General features: G+C 32.1%; 1 long non-coding RNA gene across 1 annotated transcript; it reads right to left on the reverse strand.

The window, feature by feature from the left end:
- Positions 1-249: 249 nt before the first annotated feature.
- Positions 250-2,335, reverse strand: LOC139876418 (uncharacterized). The gene is made up of 4 exons (XR_011768081.1): positions 2,246-2,335; positions 1,872-1,981; positions 453-517; positions 250-367 (listed from the first exon to the last, which is right to left on the reverse strand). It is a non-coding gene; the product is annotated as an uncharacterized lncRNA (long non-coding RNA).
- Positions 2,336-5,978: the final 3,643 nt, after the last annotated feature.

Raw genomic sequence — 5,978 nt, forward strand, 5'->3', positions numbered from 1 at the left:
AAAAGATTCGATAATGTTTGTCGAAGAGTCTTCGTGCAACGCACGGACTCATAAATCTAGTAATCTATGTAATGATTACTTAAAATTATAATTTTATAAGACATTTGCAATTTGCAACCATGTTCTTTGATTTATTTGTCCTAAATTACATAACCTGAGATATAAAGTATGAAATCAAATTTACACAACTATACCATACCATACCACCCAAAGCTTCACAATTATAAACAAAATACAAATTTTAAAATACCCTTTCATTCAAAAATACTACTGTATGCTTTAACATTGATCATCAAAAGCCGAGCGTTATATACCACATTTTAACTCTTCAACTCATCAGTAACCCATTCACTCATTATGTCTAGAACTACAACAATATAAAAAAGTGTAGATCAATTACCTGACACTTCGAATGGTGATGTTACTAATTTTTATAAAATCCTCTCATATACCTTGAACTTGTAATTTAGAGTCATTTTCTTCGAACCATTTTGAATGTCAGTTAAACTTTGAAAACCTACAAACATCAATCACATAATATGCATTCAAAACTCACAATTAAAACGGTAGTCATAGTAAGTAGTGACAATCCATAATGGGTAATTGAGTACCAACTTTAATAAGCAAATATTAGCTCTTTCTCAAGCAAATGAAACCCAAATCAACCCAAAGAACTACAAAGCTATATGACACACAACATACGCTGCAAACTTGGTTATGAGAAACATTCAAATGATTTGGGATGATTAGCTATACAATATAAAGAACAATAACAAATCGAATTCAGAAGACTAAACAATTCTAATTAAAAGAAGCTTGTTTCATGCATCATCAAATATATGTCAAAACATGCATGTTGCTACCTTGTTTGTAGAACTTAGGACTGTTTTTATATTGAAGCAACTACTGAAAATGAGTAAGGTTCTAATTTCATGTGACCAATAGACAATATCAAAACGCAATAAGCCAATAATACTTCCAATTAGTTATTAGGCAAAGAATCAAAGAACCTTCATCTCAGCTTATTTGTCATCTTTTTATTTTACTATTGCATATAACTCCCCTCGGTTAAAAAAAAAAAACACAACTAAAAGATTAAGCTGTCTAATTGGCAGTAAAATATATCGCATTTTTGTACTTGATAATGGGCTGCTTATAAAGTTAAAAATTTTGAGACATATTGCAATTTTAACACACATGACCCATTCGAAAGTAATTGGGTCAAAATTGTCACATTTACTTAAGACCATAAATACGCTATAATCATATATCCTGCAAAAAAGAAGTATAAACACGACCTAATAGTAACTTTAGACCTGGACTCCTACATTAGAAAAATATAATCTTATAACACTTTATTAAAAGTTTTAGAAAAGAACTGCACATAAAGTTACACAAAGCTTCCAAACCTAAACAAAAAGGAATGAGGATATATTATCGTTTTATATAAAAGATTATTTCATGTCTGGATTAACTTTGATAGTTAGATATTTAATTCAATTAAGCAACAAACTTCATAATCAATACCCAGTAGCATAATGGAACTGCATGCCTAATCAAAAGGAAGAAAAACTATGAAGTTAACACACTCAAATTGTTGGAGAGAAAAAAATGACTACAAACGTTAAAAGGAAACATGTTGAAATGAAGCAAATAAAATGACTATACTCGAGTTTCATAACATAATTGCATCAAGTCGGTTATGTGGTATGGGTGTAGTTCAAGGCCTCTTATCATATTTGCATCAATTTATGATAATACATGACAAAAAAATTTTACTCACTGTTATAAGTCAAAAAGTGACTAACGATTCATAATGAGTACTAAATATATTTCAACAAGTATAAGGAAAAGTTCGTGAAGAAACTTACATAAGGATATAGTAGTAGAACAACCTTTCTTTCAATCAAATAAAAGAAACAATAAGATGAACAACCTTCATTCGAAAGATGAAGATCCAGGATTCACATTTATATATCATCTGCAACCACAATTAAAGATACATTTTAAAGAAACGGGATGATAACAACAACAATAACTCTAGGCCGGAAAACTTGCCACAACAAAAAAAGAAAAAAAAAAAAGATGAAAACTATATTGGGTTATTAGTGCAAGGTGCACCATTAAAGTAGAAAAAACTCAACCATTGAGTACACAAGAAAGTCGAGCATCGAGTACAAAAGATAGTCTTTGATAGCATCAAGTACCAAATGTAGTTTTTGTTAGTGTCAATCAGAAACCATACCATGTAAATCTTCTTATGGGCATTCCATCGAACATCTTTCCTGCATTTGTAGAATTTAAGTTGTTGACTGTTGTTGTCTCAGACGGTCTTATTGTTTGGTAGTCAACAATCAAAAAAGAAATAATCTTTATGATCTTAATTATAAAAATGAAAAAAATCAGCAATGGACCAACAGCTAGAACTAATTTGTCGATAATTCATAGGGAGTATTAAAATGGTAGGAAAAAATACAAAAAGTCTGTACAAACCTTTAATCATCAAAATAAACACATGTTGAACATCCTTCAAACTTTACAGATTATGATTATTAGCTTTCATCCACTTTCAAATCCAAAGCTAATAAGAAAACAAAAAACCTTGAATATTTTCCCTGTACATAAAAAATACCAAAAAACTTAAATCAGAGTTTATGAAAAACACCATATTTAAATTCACAAATAATAGAAACAATAAAACGATTGATTAGATTCATTTAATTACAGTGAAATAATAAAACCATATCGACATTTTACAACCTGACCCATATTAACAGGTTATCCAACCCGACCCGTCTCGACATGTTATCCAACCTGACTCGTTATCCAGGTATAGTTTAGATCATCAAACACTAATCAGGCTAACAAAAGGCACACGCATTGATATTGATACTTTAATAATAGAAAACAACAATAGACAAAGATAAGGACAAATCTAATGCTCATTAGATAATATTTCGATTCATTATCAAAATTGGTGACATCAGACTCTTATAAATGTAAGTATGTTACTTTTAATTATATTTACATATTTACACACCAAATGTGGTTACCATTTGAATAAGGTTCTATACATACTCGAATAAAAGATTATTAGATAATCTTTTGATTCATTATCAAGTTTTGTGACATCGGTCTATAATGATGATAACATAAACATTTTTACCTTAAGAGCCCCTGCATAAGCAACCAAAGGATTGGATTTAATATATATGCTGATTAACATGTTGTATGGATATCAAAATCATTTTGCATTCGAATTAAAATCTGATCGGAGATTAGTTAAGACATATAGAATTTGTATATTCATTCAAGCATTTAATCGAACACTTAAAGTGCAAAACAATGATAATTCAGACATACTTGCAGAATTTATATATTGATTCAAGCATTTAATTAAAAACTTCAAGTGCAAAACTATATTCGTCATTCAATAAATACATTACATATGTATTCATTAAAGAAACCTTAATAAAAATCAAACTACAAAAACCATTTAAAGTTAGCAGTTTCATTACGTCAAAAGCCATAATCAAATAAAAATTACATTACAAAAACAATGTAATCAATGCAAGGGCGGAACTACATTGAGAGCCATGGCAACCCTACACTTTTGAATAAGTACTAGTAGTATTCTATGTGATTATGGTGTAAAAAAGGAAAATAGTCTCTTGGATCCAAAAAATTACAGCTATCTTTCAAAGAGTTCAAATTGGTGACTTTTTCTTTTCCTAAATTGATGTGTTGTCAAACTTTGTCCTTCACAGTTATGTAATCAAAATTACCATTTTCTTCTTGGCTTCTTCCCATATTTCAAAATCACTTCATCTTGACTTATTAGAAATGTATGTTTTTTTATGTATTTTCTTTTATTACGGAGTATTTATTTGTCTTCCAATTTGTTACTAGTGTATTTATTTATTTTCTTATGAAGTAGACTTGAAACTACAAATTCAGTATATATATGTTTCGAGATTTGATTTAGTTGCTTTGTTTATTGCAATAATTGGAGTGTAAAATTATTATAACTATAGTTGTGGCAAGGTAAATCTAAGGAAAATTAGTAGCTTTTACACTGGCCCTCCCAATTACAAGCTTCAAGTTCCGCCTCTGTGTCCAACACTGGGGAATACTCTTCTGGTTCTGGTTCTAGCTACCGGATGATTTTTTGTACCCAAGGTTGGAGAACTTTGATCTCGGGGATCTTGTTAATTGTGAATCGATTGTCATTCCACAATGTTGTGTATATACAACTGTATCTCCCTGTTCTATGCAACTAATATCCCGATATACATGGAAAGGATTGACTATCATATCAACTATTATACAATGCATATCACGTTTACATATATAGAATATTTGTATGATCTTATGTAATACAACCTCTCAGTTTGAACGGGAGGGAGGACGAACGTTCAAACTGGCCCGAAAATCTTCAAATAAAATACGAGGTAATCCCTTGGTAAATATATCAGCGATTTGATATCTGGTGGGAATATGAAGAACCCGAACTTGGCCTCTAGCGACTTTCTCTCGGACAAAGTGGATGTCCATTTCAATATGCTTCGTTCTTTGATGTTGAACGGGATTACTAGACAAGAATATGGCACTAACATTATCACAAAATACAATTGTCGCCTTGGATATTGGGCATCATAACTCAAGACGTATGTTACGTAGCCAACATGATTCTGAAACGACATTTTCCACACTTCTATATTGCCTCCGCGCTAGATCTATACAATTTTGGGCCAACCGAGAAACTAAATTATTACCCAAGAAAACATAATAACTGGAGGTGGATCGTCGAGTGCCGGGACAACCACCCCAATCTGCGTCGGTGTAGGAAACTAACGAAGTGAGAGAAGACTTGGTAAGTTGTAATCCGTGAGTAGGGTGCCACGAAGGTATCTCGGAATTCGACGCAATGCTTGCATGTGACAATCTTTAGGGGCATGCATATGAAGACAGATTTGCTGAACCGCATAAGATATGACAGGTCGAGTGAATGTCAAATACTGTAAAGCATCGGCTAAACTACGAAACTCAGTAGGATAGGAATAGGGTGCACCAATAGATGTGCTTAACTTGTATCAACGAGAGTTTTAACTATGTTGCAATGTTTCATACTAGCTCGATCAATAATATCTTGGGCATACTTTTGTTGGCTTAAAAACAACCCATCTTCATTAGATGTGACGGTTATACCCAAGAAGTAGCTAAGAGAGCCAAGGTCTTTCATTGCAAACTCATTACCAAAAAGTGACATAAGCGTGGTTCGAAGAGAATGGGATGAAGTAACTAAAATAATGTCATCAACGTACAAAAGTGGATATGTTGTGTTGAAACCGTGATTGTATACAAATATTGAATTGTCAGATCGACTTTGGTTGAATCCTATGAACGAGGCAAAAGTGGCGAAGCGTTGGTACCATGCACGAGGTTGGAGTTTGTTGATATTATGAGTTGGTAGCAATGGATAACATAGGCAACCAAAGATACGAAGATGGGATTATGAGGGTATTCGATTGTAAAGAAGTTGTGTTGGAGATTTGTAGTTAAGGAGTTTACTAAGCATGATGTTGATAAGATAAGTTGCCATGTTAAGAGCGTAATTCCAAAAAGATAGTGGTAGAGAGGCGTGAGATAGAAGAGTTCGAATAATATTGTTAATAGCACGAATTTTTCATTCGGATTTGCCATTTTGGGGTGATGATTAAGGACAAGAGAAACGAAAAATCATCCGGTGATCATTAAAAAATTTACGAAACTGTTTATTATTGTATTCTGTTCCATTATCGCGTTGGAAGGATTTAATAGATATATCAAATTAAGTGCGTATGTATTTGTTAAAAGTGAGGAAACTATAGCAAACATCATATTTATTATTTATGGGATACGTCGATAGGAAATTAGAGTAATTGTCAAGAAATAATATGTAATATTTGTGAACGGGTGTACTTGGGATTGGACTAGTC

The sequence above is a fragment of the Rutidosis leptorrhynchoides genome, chromosome 11, assembly GCF_046630445.1.
Source record: "Rutidosis leptorrhynchoides isolate AG116_Rl617_1_P2 chromosome 11, CSIRO_AGI_Rlap_v1, whole genome shotgun sequence".
NCBI classification, from domain to species: Eukaryota; Viridiplantae; Streptophyta; class Magnoliopsida; order Asterales; family Asteraceae; genus Rutidosis; species Rutidosis leptorrhynchoides.